At 38.4% G+C, this 26,604-nt stretch overlaps 1 long non-coding RNA gene across 3 annotated transcripts in view; it reads left to right on the top strand.

The window, feature by feature from the left end:
* Positions 1–26,604, top strand: part of LOC112943514 — a 54,709-nt gene that overhangs the window by 15,229 nt on the left and 12,876 nt on the right. Inside the window, exon 1 of one of the 3 annotated variants that reach the window (XR_003248608.1) lies at positions 7,789–7,908. The exons of 1 other annotated variant lie outside the window; for it this stretch is intronic. This is a non-coding gene — a long non-coding RNA (uncharacterized LOC112943514). Of the gene's footprint in view, positions 1–7,788; positions 7,909–24,610; positions 24,660–26,604 lie in introns of those variants that run through there. One more of the 3 variants, XR_003248606.1, reaches the window with a different exon arrangement.

The following is a 26,604-nucleotide window of genomic DNA, read 5'->3' as shown; positions in this document are numbered from 1 at the left end:
AGTATTGGGCTCTCTTCCACCTTTTTCTTCTAACAAATAGTTATAAAGGAAAGTAGAAAACATAAGAGACAGGGATCCTTCCAGGTATGATTAGTGATAAAGCATAGCCCACTATCCATCTTAGGTATACATTAAATGAATGTGTCTGCAAGTGGGCACAATTATATGGGTGTATATTTACAATATACAAATAAATTCAACTTCTGATTTTGTTTAGACCTGTTTTAGAATTTCAGAAATCTGTAGACTTACTTGATTATGACTTCCTGTCCATGCTGTGACTGGGGTTGGTTTATTTCTTGTTTGTTATTTTTCTGTCCCTTTCTCATATTTGGTTTGATTTGGTTTGGTTTGAGGGTGACAGAGCCCTGGAACAGGCTGCCCGGGGAGGTTGTGGAGTCTCCTTCTCTGGAGGTCYTCAAAACCCGCCGGGATGCCACCCTGTGCTCTGGGTGCCCCTKCAGGAGCAGGAGAGTTGGACTAAATGATCTCTAGAGGTCTCTTCCAACCTCAACCATTGTGTGATTCTGTGATATTTCTGCTCTTTGGTCATGTAAGTTTGCTGAAGTTACTGTTGTAAGATCAGAGAAATCTCAGCTTTGGAAAAACGCTCCTCTCGTGTGATCTGGATGGTCTTTCACTTTTGTGGATSGAGATTGTAGCCTTGATTGTACGTATCATTTATTTGTGATTTGTTTGCCTTCCAATTCCCTCTTTGTATTGCCACATTTCAACATAGGGATGACTAATAAACCCCGGTGGCATGTAAGTCACCCAGGTCCTATTTGCATTTCTTCTTCTCCTCTCCCTGGGTTTGTCAGTGCTGAGGAGAGTAACTGAAACCACTCAGTGGGGTCCTCCAACCACCCAGCTTCTGTTGGGCCTTCTAGGAGCACGAGTTGCAGCAGCAAGGGCTCATGAGGCGGAGGGATGCCTGCTAGAGTGATGGTGGGAAACTGAGAAACTTTAAGTACTGCTGGTGACCAAAAAGACATGTAAAACCTGTTTTCTGAAACTCCTTCACCCTCCCCGCTGGCAACATTTCCTAAAACTGTTTGCTGCTTTCACTGGTTGTGTACCCCTGGTTTGGGATGTTCCTGGTGCTGAGACATGAAAAGGTGAGCCTAGGAGATGTGCAGATGTTGTGGTTGTTAGCATATCATCAGGGACAGGCACTACCAGGACCTAACTATTTCAAGAACCATCTAGGAGATCTGAGTTGCCACAGAGTGTCCCTGCCCATCTCTCCAATACCAGCCGCACAACTTTAAAACCCTGAAGGAAAAGGGTTCTGGCAGCTCGCTGGGAAGCATCCCCGAGCTGGCACCATACACCTTGAAGACTTGCATCGCTCGCTGTGCCCATACTAGTAAATTAAGCTCGTCCTGGACTATTCTCTGGCATTGGGGTCAACTGGCACAAAGTAGCCAGAATTCATACCGTTGTGCTGCCTGGTTCTCCAAGGCAGGACAGCAAAAGGCAGGACAGCAAAAGGCAGGACAGCAGAAAGCCATAAGTCAGTCCCAGGACACACCCAGGAATGATTTGGGAGAGCACTGTTGTTCGGCCCAGGCCACAGTCGTGCCAGGGATATTCTAGAAATGGAAAAGCATGGGTGCCAGCTCCAGTGTCCCTAGCAGTGTTTTCTTTTACGAGGGCAGGTGTAGCCAGGAGAATTGCAGGTGACTAAGCCTTTTTTTACAGCAGCAAGATGGAAAGGTTGATCCTTTTTACAAGGGCTATGAGTCCCTCTCTTCACCCATCTCCTTGTCCTTTCTCTTAAAACATAAGATGTTATTGCGGTTAATGCTAGAAAGTGGTTTTTTTTTTTAAACGAGTTTAATATTTTGCTCTTGTGATTGTATTTGATTGGGGTTTGCATTTTTTCTTTCTTTAGGGAAAAAGATTCCCTAAATATTATTTGATTTAATTAATAAATGTCAGCTGCTTTTGTATTATAGAATGGGGTGGGGAGATGTGGACTGAAAGAATGACCGGTAAGGACGGAAAGGTATTTTTGTTTCTGTGCTGTAGACCCTGTGCCACTGTGGCCAGAAACACTAGCATCACTGTAAGGGACATTATCCATCATACAGACTTTTGCTGAAGCCCTGAGATATTCAAGTCAGATGATAAGATCACTTTTACCTTCTCAGGTGTTATTTGTTACTCGTACTTCACTGTATTTCATAGAAGACCATAACACAGACCCTCCTGAAAGGTGCACTTTGTTGACACACTTCTGTTGATTTGGATATTCAAATTCTTTTGAAGCCCTGGAGGCCCTTTAGCCCATGTATAAAAGAAGTGATTATTTAGCATCATTATAATCTCCCAAGGTGGGCCTTATTTCTAGCATGTTACCTGTGTCCTGGTGGAAACCGTGGTTGGATTTGCTAGGTGTCCTCTGGCATTTGATAGCAGTGGTCTAGGAGGAACAGTCTTGGGCAGCAAGAAGTGATTTCCTTTTAGTGGTTATTTGATGACCTAGAAGAATTTACAATTACTGTTGATAATATTTTACAAATCAACAGAAAAAATAATATCAATTGAAACAATAGTTTTTAATCAGATGCTGGCGTGTTGTCTTGTGGCAAATGAAAGATGACCTAGTGCTATGCATTTTCATGGTAGTCTATTAAGACTGGGTAAACTCTGACTGTTAGTCACATATGGCTTGCTGTGTTCACAGGGGCTAGTCCACTTATTTTGCTAAGGTTAAAAAAAAGTAAAATAGCTTTTGTTCAGAAATTCTTCAGAAAGCTTCACTAAATTTTTTTACAGAGAATCTTCCAATAATGAGTGTGTCACTGCATCCTTAAACCAAACGGGAACCTGTAAGAAGATCAGGAGATGTGGCAGCAAGTTTGCTGGAATGTTTGAGGATTTTTCATCAAAAAAAAAAATTCCAAACAAATCACTCAGAGGGCTGGTCATGGGGGAGCCTCCCAAGCACTGCACCTGGCATTARGTACTATATATGACTGTGTCTTACCCTGCAGTGTGTATGATAGGAGTATATGCATATATAGTATTGGAATTATTATTTTCTAAATTAAGAATTTGAGGATAGTTTTAAATGATGTTCTATTCATCTGTAAAATCTGGAAATGTATTCTATCAATGGAGATTAGTACATCAGTAGACTGATGACTGCTGAAAAAAAATGCAGACTTCTGTTTGGATAAAACTATTTGTTTTGATGGTAATTAAGAGCCAATTTCCACTTTCCACAAACATTCATTACAGTGATATTATGTAGAAAAAGTGTGTTGCATGCAACAATGCATTTATGTACCCATACAAGTGCCTAAACTGGAAGTCTGCATGCAGCTCTCATGATGCAGCCTTTGGTGACTGTAGATTTTACCCTTGATGGGGACATCAAGGGTAAAAATGATGCCATGGATGTCAGGGCATTYGAGTGTCCAATAACCCCTCATAAATACTAATCTGTGAGTAGTGAATTTCCGAAACAGACAAAGCAGATGTTTTTGTGAATAGCTTGTGAGCAGAACGGGCAGAAATATGTTGCCCATCACTCATTGAATAATTTGTGTAAAAAAAAAAAATCTATTCATTGATAAGTTGAAAATAAAGCTAAATCTCTCAAATGCGGTGCGGGAAGTATCTTGCATATTAACAAGACTGAACACTTTCAAGTACTTGGTCTTCTAAGCTTATGATAAGCATTGTAGAAAAGGGTCTACCTGGAGGTATATACTCCAGCAGTTTTCTGGACAGAGGAAATGTAATCCTAGAACTGTGGCACAATTTGAAAAAATAACTACGTGGGTGGTTCAGTGTCAGCTTGGAATTTGTAGCTGGTCTCTCTTTCTCAAGCCAAATTTTCAAATCTTGTATGTGAATTCAAAACYTGGGCTGTGATTTGAGCTTTGAAACAAAATTCACCTCTGAAGGTGAATGAACGAGTGTTTAGGGATCAGATCCTGTATTGGAAAAGCGTTTGTAAGCAGTCATTAGTTTAGGAATGTCTGCTGGCCACGTAAGGTGTGAAGGGAGATCCAGTGCCGTTTATAGTCGGGCCTTTAATCTGCGTTCGTGAGGGCCCATACCTGCTCCATAGACTCCTCGTGGGCCATCAGGAATTCCCGTGCTGCTCCTCTGTGACCCACTTTAAAGGCTGAAAGGAAGTCGATTTTCTGTGGTTTATTCTTTCTTTCATTTCCTTGCTGAAACTCCCAACAAGGAAGGTCGTTTTAAGGGTGTATTTTTGTGACGTGTACGCTGGGAAATGAATTGAGACTGACAGATTCATTTCATGCAGGATATATGAATAGTGCTCACGACTTGTAGTCTCCATGTGCCCGTGCTGATTTCAGACTGGTAGCTTATCTAGCATAGCTACTTCCAATTGCTTTCTTTTCAAGGTTATCTGGACCATTTCAGTTTCTGCTTGATAATGACTAGACAGCAGATCCCACCGTGTAGAGACATKGGGCCTTGCCTCTCTTCCTCTTTTTTTTTTCTTCTTTTCTTTTTTTGATAGCACTTGTGACATGATTATTTACTTCTAATAGCATTCTGRTTCAAGTCTGTTTCTAAAGTACTCTAATATTATTAAAATCATTTTGTGTTTTACTAAAATTTCTGCTGGTTCTGAAGAACACAATAGTCAAACTAGTGTCTTTCCACCATATCAACTCTACGATACGTCAGCATTAGTGTTATCTGCTCATCTATCAAAATATTACAGCAATGTATGATGATAATATTTATATATATAAATATATTTTATACAGTTATAAAGTGTGGAGAATTTTGAAATCCTTCTCATTCAAGGCCAGTTAAATGAAAATTCCRGAAAAAAAAAATGTATTCCCCAATTGGTACCTCACAAATAATCAATTTGTTTGTCTGTCAGTACACATCTGTCTTGCCACAGAAATAATAGTTAAAAGGAGAAAATGAATGAAGTTGTTTCTAGATTTAGATTTTGTGTTAAATAGAAAAACTGAAGATGAGCTAGATATTTCATTAGTTTTTTTTTTTTTTTTCCGGGAAGATACAACAACACTTCTGTTTATATTTTTGTATTTCAGCTTTCCCCTGAATGGTTTGCAGTTAAACACAGAACAGGGCTTTTCTGGTACACAGTAATTAAAAAAATGTAAACCAACAAGTACTAGGAAATGAATCTTGCCCATTGTAGCTTAGTGACCTGCACTGCAATGCAGAAAACAGATGGTGACCCTCAAGTCAATGAGACTGTAAAGAGTGACAAATCTCATCACTTGATTATTGATATTGCTAAGGAAGCTGTGTTTTGAGGCAGCCATGTACCCTAATGCATGGAATAATCCAACTTTTTTTTTTTTTTTTTTTTTTTTTTTTTTTTTTTTTAAGCATTCAGTGATGAAACAGAATTAAGCATTCCCAGCAACTCTGGGAAAGCTGATGTTCCTGGCCTGAAATATCCAACCTTTTGTCCCAGCCATCCTCTCAGCACTGCTTGCCTTAGTACACCTAACCCTGTTATCAAGTGTGTCTCTCCTTCTGGCCCTATTCTTTTTTMAATCAATGGGAATTACAGTATAGATTTTTGTGAGAGCAGGGTCTGGCCCTCTTCTTCAGCTGGTCTGTCCTCAACAAAACAATAACTTTGCACAATGCCTGATTGGTTTTGGGGGATTGTTTATGGTAACTATTTGAGTTCAACGAGGTTTTTGTATTTTCTTTTATTGTTGCTAATTTGAATTTATTTTAAAAAGGGGAATTAAATTACTCAGACAGGAAGATGTTGATGCAAATTTCCTAACTGCTAAGATAATAAGATTGAAATTAGGAGCATGTACATATCTTCAAGAAGCATCAAAAATACATAACTACAATTTGAGGACCTTAGAAAGATAACAGCTTTAACAGAAATRTGATTCCTTGACTTGCTTAGCTCAAGCCTGCTTTTTGAATGTCATGACCAGGACTGAAAAGCTTCATGCTTCCTTGGTGATTCAGCAGGATGGTATCAAACTCCTACCCCTCTCCATATCAAACCCAACATCCAGCAGCAGATTTTTTTCCCGCTTCCTCCAAGCGATCCCAAAGACCCTTGGACCAAGCACTGTGAGAGCTGGGCTTTACAGTTCATTCCACCATATGTCCCTCTTTACCGTTTTGTCTGGAATTTCTGTGCGGGAGCTCAAAAAACTAAACTTATGCTATGGAAGAGTTGTGGCATGTACTTCCATCTACACACACGTGCATGGTAATATTTTACAGCCTATCCCTAAGACTAGCACTTTTTAACCAATCTCGTTCTACAAACATATAGTACATCTATTATTTATTACTCCTTTTGTGTACAGCCTACAGTGCATACTCATCCCAAAGGATCTCACAGCGCTTTACAAGTGACATATGTACAGGAATTCCTTCCACGCTGAAATGCCCAGGCTTAGAGGGTGGGCTGCAGCCAAGAAAATAATCAGCTTATAGCGCACTGCATAATGTGTGTGAACTGCACAGTGTGTGTAAGGATAATTCTGGCCAAGGGCATATCAGACAGTACATCTCACCAATGCGTCCCGCAGGAAAAGACTAATATTTAAAAGCTTTAATAAAAATCAAAAACGCCAACAGCATTATTTGTTGAAAGTCAATATGACCCATTAGCTTTTCATTTTATTTGCATATACGTATACATTCTTTACGTATAAACATAAATGTATAGTTAAAGTGTTGATTTATCACAGGCATCCCTAGAGCTTGTCTGCTTCCCAAGTAATTTCCTTTAAACACCAGGTTTTAATAACTGATGCTAAAGGACACTGGAAGAAGCCTGACTTATACGTTTGAGAGGACAGTATACAGCTATATAGACTCATCATATTGACTTATAACTCAAAGTAGCAGCTGGAACATAGATAGCCTAGTGTAAACTGTGTTCTAGACAGTGAAATGCATGTGCATTTATTTTTGAAATACTACAACACCTGCAGTCTGGTTCTCTTGTCACTTGTATAGTGCCACCAGCTCCAAGATGGCTAAACATTTCACCGGTACGAATTGAGGATCCATCCCATTTTAAAGAAAGAGAGAAAGAAAAACCTTAAATTTCCCCCACTCCTTTTAACAAATGAGAAGCCATCAAACAGCTGTACCAGGACATTACTCATCATGCATGGTGAGCCGTGAGTAAATACTTATAGCCAGAGCTGGCTGTTGGAGCTCCACCTGCCATTTTTTTTCTCCAGCTGGGCCTTATCCTCCAGGTTGCCCTTGGGGCAGAGGACATGGGTTGTTGTGGGACTCTGCAGGACTGCCACAGCGGGAACAAATAAAGTTGGTCCCCAGCAATCATGGCAGCTTCAGTGTTGATAAATACTTGTGAGAAGAACAGTGGTGCTCATAATCACTCCAGGGTTTCCAGAGAGTCTTATATTACTCAGATCTTTTCATAGGAGACGTTCAACAAATCTTTCAGCCCTTCAGGGAGAGAGGTCTGCTGGCTACTACTTTGACCTTCCTACCAGTTTGAGGAAGAAGGGCACTATCAACTTTCATCTTCACCATACTTGTTCTCTGGATAGCTTAGCTTCTCCCTATTCCCTTTGCATTCCCTTCCCCCATCATTTTCCCCATCTCCACCCAGGCTTCCAGGGTGCCTCTATTCTCTAAAGAAAAATGACCAACTCTCAGTTAATTTTGCTATTCAGATGCTGTCTTTTTCTGCAGATTCTTCTTCAAGACAGATTTATTCTGCAGGTCCTTTCAGAGGAGATCTACCAGAGAAATGTCAATGATAACAGACAGGTTAAAAAGGATGATAAAACAAAACTGCAAGGAATATGTGGAACCTAACAGCAACCGCAGTCTGCCTTCTGCAGAAAACCCTTACACTGCCCAAGCATCCCCACTCTGCTCCTCACTGCTCCTCGTGCCCCTCAGGTATGTTTCTAGGTTAGTCTAATTTAGAACGTGAGCTTSTCAGCATCACATTTTCCACATCTTTTCCATACTGGGATATGTGCATCTATGRCGCTATGGCAGTAGCAACAGGAAAGGTACCAGAACGGTTCCTTTAGCTTGAGTGTCCTAACCTAGAGAATCRTTTTTACTGCTCCTCCATGCTTTGTTTTCCAAGTCACATCCTTCACGACAAGGCTGCATGTGGAAGTTGTACTTTGGAGTAAAATGCTAGGAAGAAAAGTGAAGTGAGGGAAGTGGGGGGAGAAGGTCTTTATAAATGTAATCCAAACAGTTATTATTTAATAGCTGATATTTTTGCTTTTCTCATCTGACTCGTCGTTGAAGGACACGAACAGCTCACAAAGAGAGTCGTACTTTATGAGGAAAAATAGGGCTTTTTTGTTTGTTTTTGTTTTTGTTTCTTTTTTTTTTTCAAAAACAGGGACTTCTCTTTGAAATGTATGTAAGTGGTGGTATGCACATCCTAAAGTGTGCCTGTATTTATTGTAATTGCTGTTTATGAAACATGTATGTATGTCTCTCTACACAAGGGAAAAACCACATTAAAAAAGAGATGATTCTAGCTCAAATGACTGATTTGGGCAGACAGACAGTAGTATGAGAATGTGTATGCAAGTGTATGCAATGTCTATGCAATCTGCATAGATGCCTCCATGGTGCATATGCTGTCTGAGTGTGGCCATACAGGTCTGTGTTTACCTGAGTGTTTAAACTTAGCTTTCTGAATACTTGTCACAATTAATGTCACAGAGATCATTACATACTTTTGTATGTATTTTTAAGTGTGTCTGCCTGTGCATACGTGCAATCCTTTTTARAAGTTCTTCCAAATCAGTAGAAAGCCTAAGTATATCCGTTTAGCTGTGACGGTCARTGTTGCACTAAAGGATGCACATACGTGAGTTTATGTTGCACGTACTAGTCACGGTGTGTGCAGACCCACAGTGCATGAAGACATGCATTCACATAGTTATATGATCATATGGTTAGCCTGTTTAACCTGGTCTGGATAACTGTATCTCTGTGCAGTAGTGTGTGTGGAGGGCAAGCGTGCTAGTCTGCAGATATTTAACATACTCTCAATATACAGAGCGCTGACCATTGAGTGCTTGTGATAATAGCAGGTTCAGTAGTAATTGCTACTGTTAAAGATATATTAATTTATCAAGTCAGTAATGTCTATATTCTTGCACAAAACCAACTCTATTATCTCTTTCCTCCCCCCAGTCATATTTTGGAAATTGGAATTACAATGTTACAAGAGATGTGACCTTTGTTTTTTTTAAAGCGATTCCAGAATATGGCCAAAACCGGGTTTGTTAGTCAGAATTGTTGCCTTGTGTTTAGGAATATAAATCTGTAGACTCCTAGTCCCACCTTTGGAAGTGGCATCTCTAGKAAATATTTTACAGGATATTTGTAGTCTGGTGAGCAGAAGTGAAGGGCTGTATCCATCAGTTGTTCCATCTAGTTGTTTGTTAAGAGAGACAACCTTCCCAAAGGTTTCCAAGYGAGATTTACATATAGTTTTGCTAAAGAACTAGGAGTTCTTAATTTTCTTTTATGGCAGTGGAAAAAACTTTATTTCCATTTCCAGCACCCTGAATAAATATAGAGACCTGATTTTTCACTGCTTTGTCTAATCATTTATATCTGTGGAAAGTATGTGCAGAGCAGGTGTGAGCATTCTGTTTAACACCTACTTTTGTCTTCTGACTCTTGAAACATGCCCCTTTGGACAGAGCAGATGACCACAGCAGTGGAGCTGCAGGTCCACTCAGCTTATGCAGAGCTGAATATAGAAGGGGCAAGAAAATTAGGGCATTGAGGCCTATCCCAGTTCTCCTGAAGCAAATGGGAGTTGGATTAAGCCTAAATCTCTAATTACATAGGGGTAATAGTCTATCAGGATTCCCACTGAAGCAAAAGGCAGTTGGATCAAGCCCAAGACTCTAATTGCATTTTTCTCTGCCATTTTTGTTCATATATTTTGTTTACTCTGGCTCGTCTTTACATTATTTTGTAATTATTATTATGGGATTAGTGGCCATTAAACATCTGATTTCTGCATTGTATAACTTGTTCCTAGTCACTGATGTTGTTGACGTCTCTCGGAGAGTTGTGTGTTTAGGCGGTATAGCAAGACGGTTATGAGTTTATCGAATGCCTGAAATGGATAGAGGCATCCACATCTCTTACCAGCACTTCAGAGAGACGTACTGCCTTTCGATTTGCAGAAAACAACACAGCACAAGGCCATACCAGGACCTTTTTCTCCCCTTGTTTCGTTCCGGTATTCAATGCTTCTGATCTTCCAGTGTGAAGACTGGATTCATCCAAGGAGTTTGAAGAGAACATTATTGACTTTATGATAGATGCTTATTGCCTGGAGAAAGTTTCTATTATATGTGTAGTTTTGGGGCACCCGAAAACTTTGTTCCATACCACTTTTATTCATTTTGTTCAGATTCAGATTTCTTTCTCAGTCTTCTGAGATTAGAATTAACATGTCATCTAAAGGGCTTTTTTGGGGGTTCTTTTTTCCCCTTCTCTTGAATCTCAAACGTAGTGGTTGTTGAATACGGAGAGGTACAAGGTGCACAAGATAAGGCAGAGCATACCCATATATTGACTGGGCCACACCAGCAGTACTAAAACCAAAGGACTGTACAGAGGCCACGACACACGGTGGGAATTCTCGCTGACGACAGTGGAGACGGCAYGCGTCGATCTAGGCAGGACTCCAGGTAAATTACGTCAGTGTGACTTGGAAAACATCAAAGTAGGAAATATATGCTGGAACAAGGGGCATTTCTGCAGTCATTCTTCATGACATAATTCTACTTAGTTGTCCCACTAATAGTGTTCTCAGACAGATAGGCACTGCTTTATTTGGGATATTTTATTGATTTGTCTTAATTTGTACTTCTAATTTGTGACCCTAGAATATAAGCTAAAAAGCAGGCAAAGGCTTTACCCAACATGGGTTGAGAGTTCTGGAACAGCTAAGAGCAGCAGTGAAAACAAACAAGCTAATTAGCTACAGGTGTTAATTTATAAATGAAAGGGACTATATAACTAGGTTGCCCAACATAGGAGGGCTTTGTTTAGCAACACAAGAGATCCTTCCACCTTAAGTTCTGCTGCATCTATCCGGGGAGCTGCAAAGGAGCTAATTATCAGTGCATGGTGGAAGGACGTGGTGAATCATTGATTTATCTACTCACTGCTTTCTGGGACAGAAGAGCTTCCACCAGTTTGGAGGGGGTTATTTCCAATTAATATATTTTCATCTCCAGCATAGATACAGGAACTTTGAACCAAATAGCACAAGACATGTCTGTCAATTAAACTACAGGAGATATATTGATAAGTGGTTTTCAGTTACGGGGACATAAATTCTACGTAACCTCAGTCACTTCACTGGAGTCATTCAAGACTTAAACTGACAGAAAAGGAGGAAAGAATGGCTTCCTCATTGCTTCACTTCTATCGAGTAGAATAACACAGCCTCAATATCCATCTCTTCCCTGCAACAGAAAATGGAATCTTCTTTCAAACTGAGAAGTATTTTGGTGTTTACCTCACTTGAGTTACTGTAAAAGTGGTATCTTTTTTTCTTGTTGAACTTGAATGTTTTGTTTGCAAGGTTTCCAGGACCTACGTTGAAATCCATAGTGCCACATCACCTTGTAGTCCTAACATGGAGCTGTTACTAATATCAAGAGGGGCATCTACTTAGAAGTAAACAGGGTAAAATGGTCCATGGTAAACAACAGCAAAATGTATAAAGATAGATCTAATTACCTACCTTAAACCTGATTTGTTTCTTATATTTGCAGTGCAGTTTGGTTAGAAATGATTGTTTATTATTCCTAGTCTATTTTGGCAGTGCAGTCCTGGCTGCCGTGTGCTGCACAGAGCCTGGGAACACGGGAGGTGGAGGGTAAGCACCAGCCCTGCCTCTCCATCCCAAGGGAGCAAAAAGCACCGACAAGCACGTCCTAAGTTGTGAAACACAAGGGAGCTTGTAAAAACCAGAATCTTTAGCAATTCAGTGTGCTCTTGGTAAGTGAGGTAAGGAGGTTACTTAAAACATGTATATACCTGTAAAATCCCTTTTAAAAGATAGGTTCTTTTCTTCCATGAGAGAGGAAGCTGTGCACTGGATGGGGAGACAGTTTCACCTGTGGAAAGGTAAGCAGGGCTTATCCGTACAGCTTTGACCAGAAAGTGCCCACGCACACATTGCCAGCAGATGCAACGGGAGAGGCACTGCCAGGCAGGGAAGTTCGTGGGGTTTTGTGTGCATTAAAGCAGGGCAAAGATAGAAGGATTATTCCAGGAAAGGGGAGAGTGCAGGTCATGCAACACGTCTTTTGAAATTAAACACCTGGATTTTGTGTCATCCACGTAACTATAATTCAGCAGTTAAGCATTTCCTTAAACACTAATATTAAGATGGGGGCTAAGCAGTAAATAATGTGGGGAAAAAAAGTGTTAGTAAAAAGCTAAGAGAAAAAGCTAGAGAAAGCATTAATATCATATAATATACACATAAAATCCTTTTTGCTTTTTTTTGAAAGAAAGAGTATGTGTGAAGAAAGGCACTTGAACTGAAGTTTAAGAAACAAGTGTCTAAATACAGTAATGGTCAAAAGAAAATAGTAATGATCAAAAAAATATCGTACAAGATTTTGCATGCATCTCTACTTCATTTTAAGTAGAGAAAAACTGAATCTTCTGCAAAAATGCTGTCAGGCAGCCTGCACACTACAGGTTGAGCACTGTGTACGTAACGTGTTGGCTCTCTGCACAGAGAGTGATTCCTGTTTCAGACTTGCTTAGTTCAGAGATAGATGATGACTTTTCAAACAGTTTAATACTCAATTTTCAGCCACCCAAATCTCAAAATYCACATAAATCTCACTGCTTCTTATGATGTTTATTACACATCTCTGTGCTCCAGTCTTAAGTGGCTATGGTACTTTACCTGGAAGACTAAGGCTGTCTCTCTGTATCTCTTACAGGTAAATTGGCAACAATAAATTGATGGGGGTACACACAAGAACCCAAATCTTTGCCGGCATGTGTGAGATTCTAAATTCATTTGTCTAAACTCATTGCAGCTGCAGACGTTTGCGTCAGTAAATTCAGTTTTTGTTTGGCACTAAAATATGAAGATCTTTACTCTTAATGTCCTAAAATTTGCAGCTGTGGGTCAGTAGCAGATACCCTATCAGTCCAGTTTTACAGAGTACGTTTCTGTGTGGGGAAATGATTGCATACGAAAGCAGTGGGTAGTTTTGGCAGGCACTTCTCTGGAAGGTAGGTGCTCAAAACATTAAGAAACAGTTAGCTGCACTGGGGGCTAACCTTAGTGGGTCTCAGCATATTTTAGCTTCTCTGATCAGACGCCCAGTGGTCATTTCAGAAGGCAAACACTGGGTTTTCAGTTTGTTTGTTTGTTTGTTTTTCTTCTAGTTAATAGCTGTGGAATTTAATGGGAAAAGTGTAATAAAAGGATACTTGCCGGTTATGCAGAATGCCTTAGCTTTCCAGAATGTAGTTCCCACCACCTCTGATACCCATCCAGTGCTCTAGGGTGGCACCTTTCATGAGAGGCATTTCTGCAGCTGGACCCACAAGAGCAACCCTAAAAGAAAAGACACCTGACCCTGGTCAGTCRGTGAGATGGCAATGGAAAACCTCCACAAATTGCCGCAAATTCTAACTTTTAGTTAGGGTCAAGTTATGGACCTGTTAAAAACATCACAATCTGGGTTTAGGGAAGTGCTCGGTTAACCCTTTGGAAGTGAGAACTTTTAAAGGGATGTTTATCTTTGTGAACTTAGATAGTTTAAATAAGCACTAATATAATACGATCTATCTTGAAAGGGGTAATACAGGGTAAATTAACAACTCCATACATTATAAAACTGGTGAAGCAGGTTCTCTTTTAAAATAGACCACCTGTTTTCATACATTGAAATAATTACCTTCCATGCATAGAAATCCCTTTTCTAGCTTAAATAATTGTCTTTGCTAACAGTTAATGAATTCAGAACTTAAACTTCAGAAATTGATAGGTTTGTGGAAATACTAAAAATTACCTGAAAACCACTAATTTCTATTTATTGGTAATGCTTTTTCTAGGGTTTAGCAGTTAAAGTCGGGAAAACCTATTAATTACATTCTAAATAAATTTCATATCTTGTTTAAAATAAAACATTGCCACATACCTAGACTGAAATTTTAGATGCCCCATTTTAATTTAGAGAGTCGGTTTGTGGGTCAGAGRAGGCAGATGCTGACTGGCAAGGCTGTCCAAGCTTCATGTTTGGCAGCAGCCTTACAAAAGACACAAGGTGGTGTCTCCTGCATCTTGTGTAGCTTCGAGCTCCAGCTCTGCTGAAAGGGCTCCATGTTTCCTTGGATCAGGCCCATAACTATCTTTGTCACTTAAAATGGAGCCATCAGTGTCTCTCCATAACAAAAAAAAAGARGTTAACCCTTCCCTGCCCAGCACCATCTCCTCACCAACTTCGATGGCAGCAACACGAAGAACAGGCAGTGCAAAGCACTTAGACTTGGTTAGACTTCACCAGACCATCCAGATTTAACTCCTTTTGGGGAGAAAGAAGAATTTTCACCAATGCTACCTCTTCCCCTAGGTTCAGTATATATATATTTTTTCATTGGGAATATATCTTGCTAGTTAAAATGCCTGTTGTAAAATTTTTTTTTGGCTAAAGTTTAGTGGCTTATAGACCAAATGCATCAAGGTCACAACTAAAATAAGAGGAACTACTGATTTTTCACAGCTATATGCCAGTAGCGAGATATAACAGGAAGGGTCCGATCCTGGCTACCTTCCTGGATTTCCCCTTTATTCGGCACCTGCAGGTTTGTGAGGCTGGACCCGGAGGTGTCAGCCCTGCTCTTGCGGGTGCCCCTGGTCCCGCTCCAGCCGAGGAACCGCGTGGAGCCGTATGGAGCAGGGGCTGCTGCCTGCTCACCTCCCTGCTGCACCCTCCATCCTGCCTTCRCCGGGTCAGGAGTCAGCACAAGTGATCTGTAAATCCTCTCGGCTGACCACTAAACAACAACTTCCACAAAGATTTTGTCATATTAAATTCACTTCTAGCATCATACCTACAAAGATGCACTCTGGAAAAAAAGGAGAAAAAAAAATAAGGAATCTCTGCTGGCTATTTGGAGGCTAAATCCGAGAACCTCTAGGGAATATACATGCATATTCATGGAAGCAATCTCAAGGAACTCAATAGGAACATTTGTGTGAATAAGGATTATTGCTAGGAGTGCAGGTTAGCATGATACGGTCCCGGGAAAACTTGCAGTTGATGGTGTTGCAGTCTTTCCTCCCAGAATTCCTGCTCTTATGGCTAAGTTTTGAAAGCAGTAAATCAAATGTAGAAGTTAAAAGCTGCATGGTTCAAAATGCAGTATACATCAAACAGCATGAGGTATTTCAGAAGCATTTAAAAGAAAAAAAAAAAAAGTATAAACAAGTAATCACACAACGGCCTTTAGCTGTTGTTATTTTTGGGTTCCTGTTCTCGGAAGTTTGGGATCTGCTACTAACAGCTCTACAAAAAAAAAAATATATATATATATGTCTTTAGGACAAACAGCTCAATGCTTTAATTAAATAAACAAAATGATGCAAAGTTATTTTTATTTTTATTTTTTAAGGAAAGAGATTGGTGATTGGATTTGTAACAATATTTTGCAAGTCTAACTTGGAAAACAGCTTTTTTTTCCAGATGAGAGAGAGACAGAACTAGCCAGAACATTCAGAAAAGGTAACTATGTAAGTGTACAAAGCTGATTTGATAACGTTTTGTCTACCACAAACAATTTTAAACAATTTTAACAATTTTAAAAGTCATATTTTGTATTTTAAGAGACCTTTCAGAAAGTCCTTTGACTTCTGTGTTTAACTTTAGGCAAAATCCCTACAACCTTTATATCTACTGCCTAAAATTTCTTCTGTCTGGTAAAAAAAAAAGAAGAGATTAGCTCTATATAGCATTTATTTGTATATATTATATGTTGCAAAAGGTTGACATACAGAGATAGGTTCTCCTAATTGCATAGAATTGAGACTCAAAGGAAATTAAAAATTAGAATAGATTAAAATTCAGGGAAAAAAAAAATAAGACTACAACCATCAGCCAGATAATTTTAAAGGGTAGCATATTTTAGTGAGTATTTGTACTAAATGGCATCCAGTTGAAAAATCAGCTTCAGTTAAAATATTTCCTTATATTATATTCTGGGAAGTTAGACTCATAATAGCCCAAGTGCTGCCCAGTATGCAGCTAAATATAAAACAAAGTAAGCTCAGTTATTTAATACAGATATAAATATAAGTATTTGTTAGATATGTTTAGGACAGGGGTAGGATGTTTTGTGCCTTTATATACATATATAGAAAAAAGCTCAAGTGGGAATGTTGCATACTTTAATCAAAATCCCTATTGAATATTCTCTCCATTTTTTTTTCTGGATTTATTTCCTAACAGTAATAAAAAAGAATTCAATTATCACATACTTCCAAAAAGTAAACACATCTGATTGTTATTAAATTCATAAGTTAAAAGTTAGGAGACAATTTGATTTTAAATTCCTGTGGCCTGAGAGCAGACTTCCCTGAAGTCAGTGGTAAAATTCCCTTTAGTTTTGAATTTGACGTCAGCTTTTAAAATATATTTTATTAAATTTTCAGTATTTTGCTAAAGAAAAAATTATTCCTGTCTTCTTTAAAATCAAAGTAACAAAAATGTTAAACTAAAATCTAACTTTAAACAGGAGTAGCAAGTACCTTAAAAAAAAAACTTTTAGGTGGATGCTAATATTGGCCTATGAGCTGATAAATTGATAAAAAAGAATTCAGTTTTATTTGTCTCTTGATTTTCAGTGTTTTGCAGGACGTAGATGTTTTACATTCTCTATTTAACATATATAGAATCTGAAACAAAAAAATCTCTGCCCTTTAAAATAAATACAAAATTATATTTTGGCAATTGAAACAAAGCTGATCTAGCTGATGAATGTTAAAACTTAGTTACTTAARTATTAATATTTTAATGTTAGCAATAGAAAATAAGGCAGAGGGATTTTTGAATCAAGAAATATATTTTTTAAATAAACTTAAAAAAATCTTTCAGGCATTAAGGAAATCTTTATTTGTATTTATGTGTTTGAATTTGTAGATGAATAAACAAATTGTTTTGAAGAAGAGGTAGAAAAAAATTTCAAGGAGGGGGTCATTGGTAGAAGTAAAGCTAACAATTTGTACAAAGAGTAAATATTTTGATAGATTAAACAGAATTCATTTTGGGGCTCATTACTATCATACGGATTTCTGTAGTTCATAGTAACTCACCTGAATTGAAGACTAAAATATTTGAAGCATTACCTGTCCTTACTAAATATTTTTATATACAAAATTTGTGGGGTTTTCCTGTTTTGAAAAAAAATATATTGACTTTTCCATATTGAAGCAAAAATGCCAGTAATTCAAACACAGTTTACAAATGCTCCTTCTTTTGAAGCAGAATTTTACTTTGAAATTACTAATAAGAATTAATTTTAATTTTTGCTATAGTTAATTTATATAGAAAGCTTTTTGAAAGTTATAATATTATCTTACTTCGAACTGAGTGCAGCTGGAGCACAGACATTTTTCTCAATGAACAGTATACATAATTAACAAAACTTGGGGCTGTAGATACACTCACAATTATTGGGAACATTAATTTGTTGAATATTGAATCTTAGTGGAGGAGTTGTTCTTTTTTAAGGCTTTTAAGCAGTTAGCACTGAAAATAAATTGCAAATTTTTTAGATCTTTCCTGAAAACTTTAAAAATATGTCTAAAAGTTAGTATGTTATTTGATATATTTTTACCTATTATGTATAGGTTATTTATAACTCTTCTTACGAGGAAAGATTTCTATTTATAGATAGATCATATCTCATAAACTGACTGAGTATACGGAGCTACATCATACTTGTTTGTAATTTTAAATGAGGCTCATTTAACACAACAATGAGCTATAGAAATATTCTGGGTAAAATTTGATTCCAAATAAAATCATTTGTAATAAGTACTGCATGTCAACAGTCCCAAATTTATCTTGTGTTTAGAAGCTACCTTTTAAACTTCTATTTATATTTTCTTTTCTTTCTATCTTTCTTTTCTTTAATGGCTTGCCAATTATTAAATGCTATATAATAGCTGTTTTTTTCAAATTTATAATATATAACAAATATTGATTTTGTTTTGATATAGAGAGAAATTACTGGCAGAAGGAGATAAACAGCTATTTTGCACAGGTAACTTTATGCAATTAAGTTCTAAAATCTTTAAAATTAGGGTAGGGGGTTAAAAGAACAAAAGATAAACCAAGAAATCCTGTATTTTAATCAAATGTTTCTAAATATCTGCTGCTGTATTTTTTAGGAATGGAAACCATCTAAAATAGCATTTTAATGCTATTAAAACTCAGGGTGAAAGTTCTACCACAGAGCCATCCTTTCAAAAAGCTGGTCAACTCTTTAAATTTAATTGAAACTATATTMACAGATGATGTGTTTTCATGTACTAAGTAAGTCTAACTATTTAATTTGAAAAAGAAAAACTACATATATCCAATAAATTGAGAAATGTATCCCACAAAGTGATTTTTTTTATTTTTTCAAGGAAAAGAATTATATCCACCAAATTAATGCATATATGTTTATGCCTGTGTTAGTACTACTATAAGCAAAATAATGATCTAAGTCTTAATAAACAAATAGGAACCACATAAAGTAAGATCAAAAGTGGGGAGGAGCTCAGTCTCTTCTGCCTGTAGTGGSAGCACATAAAAATAAATGTCAGAAACAGTGTCAAACTACTTTGATACAGTTTCCACTGAAATACTGCCTTAAATTTGAATTTGCTAAGTGTATGGGCTGCAGTGAGATCCTGTGCTTTTGAAAGGTGACAGCAAAGTACTGACATTTTCATTAATAAGCTTAAATATGATTATCTTATGAAATATTTCATTAATTAGAAAAGTGAGCTTAGTAAGTCATCRTGTAAGACCAACATGGAAAACAGAATCGGTGTGTTAGTTATGTGCTCCATTCTTTATTTATTAATGGCTAGTTTTAGAGGTGAATAGTAAATTCCCCAGAATCACTTCATGAATGCATCCCTCTAATACATTTTCTAAAAATGTTTTATTCTCCTGTCACCCAAATTATGTATTCTTTTGGATCTCTATAAATAATTCCAAAGCTGCTGAAAGGGTCACACATATTACCAGTTTGGTTTAGGTCCCGAAATAAGTGTCCAAGACTTTTGTCTTGGAAAAATAAGGCAGGTGTTGAAGATGATTTAAGGTAATCCTTTAATTTTAAAATTCCCAAAGATGAAAATTCAGCTATAAATTATTATTACTCTAAAGAATGATTATGTATCTGAATTTTGATACGAATTTCTTCAGTAGGCCACCATAAACATAAGTCCTGCGGTCAAATTCACATTGATGACAGGACTGCAGGATTTGGAAGGTAGTATCCAGAGTAATATCTACATTTGTGGTTTTAATTTGGTAACCAGAGTAATTACCAACATTAGCAGTTTWTTTTTTTTTCCTGCTATTGCTATCCAGCTTTCTGATTCTATTTATTAATGGTAGTTTTGCCACAGTTTTCATTGTTAATGTCTTTCGAGCAAGAGAACCCAATTGTTTGGTCTGTGTTCTCTATAAAATTATCTCATGTGGATGAGAATTAAGTCTCTAGGCTTTGTTTAATTTTAATCTTTTAACGCTAATTTTAAGACATGATAACTTCAGGGTTAACTTTTAACTTTAAGCTCTCTGGTTAATTTAGGAGAGGGAAAAAATAGGGCTCAGATTTTTTTTTTCCCCCCCTCACTCCCATCAAATCCTACGTTCCCATAAGATAGATTCGTGGGGTAATATGACATACTGCTATTAATATGCTTTTTTAATATAAAATATGTCATTAATTAAATCTCTCTTGCTGAAAAAGATACATTTAATTGGTCTCAGAGGTTGCAAATTATGATTTTAGTTATTAACTCTTAGTTTTAATCATCACTGTACTTACTGTAGTTATATCTATCCAAATGTAATTTAAACAGCCAGGCCACATCCTTTTAAGATCTAAAAGCAARCAGTCAGATCACCATCACCTCTGTTCTCTTATTATAATGTTACAGGTCTGTGTTTCATGACACAGGGGTGCATATTCAGTACTCAAAGTACTAGGARAGCTCATGGGAGCTGAGAGCAAAGCAAGGGTATCTGCATTAAAGTCAGGTAACACCAAACCTCCTTATAAACTGCTGGACGGAAAATCTTGAACATTTCATTGATGCAACAATTCATGCAAAATCRTAGGTGTGAAGATGTGCAATTATGGAGAGAGTCCGACCTGTGTAAATTCAGAAATGGAGGTTGGGATGGAGACTTGGATGAGCCGGAGGTAACGGGACAAGTTCACAGTGCAGGGCAAGGTCTGCTGCCCTCCCCGCTGCCCCGCTCGGGGACTGGGAGCTTCAGGGGCCTTTCAGAGGAGAAAACTGCTTTCTCCCTCCAAAGAAAAGCTACTTGTTACGTAGAATTATGTAGAGTATAAAGTAGATGATCGATCACCTTGCTGCTGCTATGCATTTATTCCTTATCCATATGAGATGGAAAGTAACATTAAGCTAGAAGGTATTCGTGGCTGCCTTAAATTGACAGCAAGTAAAAAGATAGTTAATGCTGAGGGGTTTGCTTGCCAGAGGGAGTAGGCTGCACATGTGCCTTTCTTTTTTTAATTAAAATTAAGAGGTTTTTTTTCCTAATATATAGGATATTCTCTGGAATTTCAGAGTTCCCTGTTGCACACAGAAGTGCAACAATAGTCCTGTAAGGGTCATATTGTTCTTCCCGCCGCATGTAAGCGGTTCAAAGCTCATGTTGAAAAGGGAGAAAAAACTTTAGCTACGCTGTGTTGATTAACAGTGTGCGCCCTGGGTTTGGTTTAGTTAATAGGAGTAACTGAGAGAGGTTGGAATTGATCTGCTTGCAACTTCTGTTCTGTTTGGCCTCCTACTCTGGCAGCTAGCTGGGTCTCTTTCCAAGACACAGTCAGTAGGACAAGCTTCAGTGCTATTACTGAGAGACACRCAAACACCAAGCAGAATTACCTTACCCTAACCTGCATGCAGAAAATGATCGTTTCATACTGCTTTGATATGAAATAAATATGTGGGGCCACATCCATGTTTTATGGCTAGGTCAATAATTAACTGACAATATTGCCAAGTATCAGTTTTCTTCTGCTGTGCTCGTACCGATTCCTGTAGGTTGCAAAGGTGACTGGGCAGCTAGGGAACACTAGCCTTGACTGAAATATTAGAGAATTCAGACAAATAATGGAAACCTTTCTGTGGACTTCTCAACCATTCGATATTGAGGGGCTACAAACTCATCTAGAATGGTAAAAAATTTCCATAAGAAGGACAGACAAGATCTCATTCTTCATAGAAATCTATAGGATAGCCGGGGCAATTCTTATGAAATTTTTGTTTGTGGGTTGGTTTGGTGAGAAAAGGTCAAAGTCACACTCAGAATATTTCTAAAAAGGTACATTTCATTTTCTTTATTTAAGTCTATTGGATTTTGCTTCATTCCATTGGGTTGTTACACCATGCTTAGGGCTGCACTGTCTGAAAGCCCTTCACTTGCTCAGTGATAACGAGTGTGCCTTGGCTTTTTGGGAACAGTTAGACTTCATGTCCAGGAGGGCAGCTGCTGTACCAATCTAGTTGAATACACATTTGTTTATAGCCCATGCATATGTACTTTTGAGGACTAGTATGTTTTTGAATGGTGTTCCTGAGTATAAAAATGGATGTTCCAGTCATTCTCTGAGTAGCTGGTGACCGACCTTCATTATCATATGAACCACAAATTTATAGCAAAGGTTTTTTTGATGAGCAGGTGTTATTATTTTACTGACTTGTTAAGAAGGCAGGAGGCACAAGGGGTATTTTGTTTTTTGCAGGCAGTTTAATATGGTGAGTTGAATTTGTGCCCTTTGCCTAGGTGCCCTGGAATGTCAAATAAAATTAAGAAATAAGCAAAATGTATTATTATCAGGCTTGTTGCTGGAGGAATAACATACCATCTTCCCCATCACCCTGTTTGGAATGGAGCTTCCGAGTGTACAAAAACGGTCTAAACACAGGAAAATAGGCTGTTCGGAGAAAAGTGATTTTCCTAGGTGAAGTCCTGCAGAAAGTGGGAGGGAAACTAAGCAAGCTTGTCAGGTTTCTCCTTATGCCAAGTGCATGATGAATTTTGAGACGARCAGAATCTGCAAGATTTTTAAACATACCAGGCACTTCCTCCAGCTGAGATAGGAAGTGTGCATATCCTTTCCYTTCTCTCACTAACTTGCAACTAACTTAGTAGCTCACAGCTCAGTGAGAAGGACTGATGCTTTGGACTGTAAGGATCCTGCCTGACTTGGTGAATGGTGCCAGGAAAGGCAGTCACAGAATCACTGTTAATTGATCAAGCCAGCTAAAGTTCCTATCAGTCAGCCCATCACTAGTGGGCTAGAGGTTACTAGCACAGGGCTTTCTTAAATGGTGCCATGGATCAAGTGCTCTGYTATGCTGTGTTTTGCCTCATTTACTTGCTAGCTGAACGTATAGGTACTTCTTCTCTGGTGTACTTATAAAGACTGGTTGTGTCTGTAAACAAACTTTAAACTTAAGAGCAGTGTTTATCAAACTTCCTGAATCTCTGACTTTCTTTTAGTTCCTCTCTCTTCCTATTGTCTTCTTGAATTTTTCTTTTTTTTTTTTTTTTGTCTCATATTCCTCTTCAAGTAAAATTAGTAATGATGAGGGACATAGATTATAGAAATATTTTGATGTTGGTATACTTGCTTTAAATTCAGGGGAAAATGATTTTTTTTCACCTCTGTGTTGTTTATATTGCCTTAGATCTACTCCATGCACAGTTAATACTGCTTGATCAGTTGTTTAGGGTTGGCTGGTCTCTAGTTAGAAAATTGGAAAAGATTGCACTGGAAATCTTTGGGCATGGTTTACACTGGTTATTTAAGAAAGGGGCAAGGAGACATAATATCCGTCTTAAATTTGCTGTGCCTCTGTCGTTCCCCTTGCGCAAACAGGGAGCTGCTGGTGCCCCAGAGTTGCGCGGAAGGGATCCCCAAAGCGATGGGGACATTTCCCCCATCCCTGCTATTGCCACGCTTACCTCGCACCAAAGCCCTGCTCCGCCAGCAATGGGACACTTCCTCGGGGATCAGGAGAAAGGAAAGATGTCTCCAGTTGGGTGTATTTAAGGCTGAGCTAGAGCGAGGAGGGAGCAGTAAGGCAGTGATCCCAGCCTGGGCTCCCTACACCTGGCACAGACACTGTGTGACCTGCTCACATCTCTGTCCCTCACTTGAACCTACCCGACATGACAGTTATTCCCAGCTACAATTATTATTAATAATATGCCTCTTACACAGCACCAGGGGTTATGTCAAATGCCTTACGGGGAAAAAAAAAAAAAAAACATGAATAAGAATTTGTTAATATTTGCTCCCTTCCTTGTTTCCAGATGGAAAAAGGAGGAGAGGAGCAGGCTGCCTCCATGATAACCTCTGGTAAAAGGCTGGTTGGGAGAGAGCTGCAGAAAAGCAGGACCCTGAGGAGAGGCTGCAGACTCCTGTGGGGCTGCTGACGTGGCCAGACAAGGCACCTTATGGGGCATTTTCCTCTTGATATTTTGGGAATTAGCATAATGCTAAATATCTTGAGAAAGCAACCACCTTCTTTCAGCACTCTCTTGTGTTGCTATCTTATTCTCTCTGACACATACATAAGTTCTAGAATATCATTTGAGTCCAGTGCTAATGCTTCCTCTGAGGCCTTTCTCTCTTAACATCTCAGAAGGAGCAAACACCCAACTGAAATGATCTATTTAGTCAGAGTAATGCAGAAAAGGTATAGTAAATACTTATATAAAAAGCAGGCAAAATATAGGATAGAATCCTCCAGAGGGAAAGGCACCTAAGGCTACATTTAAGAGCAGGTCTAAGTCAGGAAACTCTCTCTCTAAAGCAACCATTTTGAAACAAGCCCTTCTATTTCCCTGTTGCTACTTCTCTCATTTGTAATGATCCACCAATATTAATGGATGGATAATTGTCACTTTCCCAAGTGTCCATTTAAGTCAAGCTTCATCGTATCTTAAATAAATTGATGCATTTTGGGACTTTACTCCTAAAAGTAAATAAAATGAAAGCCACCCATAGCAAAAACTTTTTCCAGAACCCTTTCTCTCTGAGGGAAATTCATCCCCAGGTGGAAGCCCAGCGCAAGCTCTAGTACTAGCCAGCTGCCACTGGAATACTTACCAACAGCRCAGGGCAAATTAGGGGCAGCTGACCCTTGTGTACTGCATTTAAGAAAGTGAATTTCGTCCTTTAGGGAGACTATGGTGACGTTTGGATGTATAGGCAGTGTGTTGTGTTTCTGCAAAATTCAGTGGTGGGTGTCATGCTTTCTAGAAAACAGCATTTCTGTCATCCAGGCCATGACTCTGTCACTGTATGGCACTGAGTTTACTGTAAGGCAGCTGGTGACCGAGGTGAGTGAACAATCCCACTGAACACAGGGTGGATCTGCACACTTAAAAGTATGCATAATTGTAAGTGTTGTGTTGGATTCTCCCAGAAAACGCAGGAGATGGCTTCTGGGGAAAGGAGATGTAGAGGCTGAAATGGAAAACAGGGAAAATTTATTTGAAAGAGCTGTTGATCTCCTTGGGTGCTGTGGCATCTAGTAGAAGAGAAAATGGGAGTATTTGCTATATATTGCTGGGGAAGCTATTTGTCTCTAGATGTGGGATGTGATGATATAAGTCAAATGTATGGTACCAGAGTATGCTCAGATAGAAAAGGCGTGTGTGTGTGTGTGTGTGAAGTAAATGGGTAAATATTCACAACCAAATCCCGTTTTCATTCATGTTTCTTGTATTGAAATAAAACAATAAATAAAACTGAGATGTAGATATTGTCACAGGAGTTGCATATGTAAGTTTTTAAGATTTAGTATTAGGAATGTAAATGGGACAGTAATTACCATACCTGGCTAGTGAAAAGTCTCTGGGTATGTTTGTGGGATACAGAGTTGTAGGAAAAAAAATGAAAAAAGTTAAGGTTCTGCAGCTCCCGTAAGTTTCCATTAAGTTTCAATGTAAAGATAAAAAYTGCAGTGCTTAAGTAACTAAAGGAGGATTTCATTGTATGTACATGCATGTACAGACACATATGTATGAGTTCGCAAGTGCGTTTTGGGGTCTGTGTCGCAAAAGGAGAAGGAATATAGAATGGAAAGTGGCATGCTTGAAAATAGAAATGGTGGATCCTGTCTTTTTTCTGTTGTTGATAATTGTAGTTTCTGAAAGCATTGTGGTTTATGGTGAAAGAAGAGAGGGTTATAGGGGTACATGCTTTGGGGGCTTCGACTAAACAACATCCTGGTGAAAGGCAGTAACATTTCTGTAGCTGTTCAGTGTTTCATTTGGCTYGTGCTTGGCACAAGGAGGAGGAATACTTATTCATGGGTGGTAGATGGAAGGTATAATGCGTGTCCCCTGTGCAAAAAAAAAGGGAGAGGTACCCTCTAATTTCATAGTGCATATATCAGGAAGGGTATTTCTCTCTCATACAGAAATGTAAATGCAGAAACTGTTTTTTACTTTGAGTTTGACAAGGAAAATAATTGAAGACAAGCATTATATTTTATGAGCAATATTTTGGTCAGCATATGGAATTATTTTGTTGTAAGATACAGACTCAGAGCCCTGATCCTGGTATCAGTGAGGTTAAGGGCATATTTCCTATTGATTTCAGAGATAGAAGGAGCAGAATACAACCTAGCATGTGGCAGGTGAAAGCTGCTTCTTTAGAAGGATGCTGCTCATTATTTTTGCCCCCCAAATTATGTTTTGTTAATGTACTGAAGAAAAGATGGGTATGAATTTTTCGTATTATAAGTGTAATGGGGATTGTTTAAAAATGTAAATTTCTCCTGTAACACTGCTGAGCCCAATATAGAAAAGATTCTGCCAGTGCATGAAAGTGAAACTGGCTGAGAGCAAAAGTGAAACCAATAGGCGGCTTTCACTCCCCAGGCTGAGTGAAATGCAAAAAAAGTAAATCCTAAGCAGGTAATGTTACAGACTCCATTTGAATTTTACATTTTTCTTTACTTTTATTAGTGTAGAAAAGTGTTACTAGTCTAGATAAAGATTTCCCCTCTTCAATACAGTTATTTTTCATGAGAGTATCTCTTTAAAAAGTCAGGGTCAAAAAGAAATGTCTTCTTTTCCTTTGTGTGGTAAGGGACATCTCTCCTTTATGGGACAGGTCTCCCCCTTATCCTTCTTAACAGTTTGCATCACAGTTTTCCAAGGCATTTACACTAACTAGTRTGCCAATAGGTGTACTACCAGAGCAGGACAGGGCTTATCTCACTTGCAAAAATATGCATGTGTATAACCAACAAGTTTCTAGAGAAAGAAAAAAAAA

This window comes from Nothoprocta perdicaria, unplaced genomic scaffold, assembly GCF_003342845.1.
Source record: "Nothoprocta perdicaria isolate Ctin4 unplaced genomic scaffold, notPer1 scaffold_15, whole genome shotgun sequence".
In the NCBI taxonomy this organism is placed as follows: Eukaryota; Metazoa; Chordata; class Aves; order Tinamiformes; family Tinamidae; genus Nothoprocta; species Nothoprocta perdicaria.
This window is presented reverse-complemented; position numbering and strand designations above follow the sequence as displayed.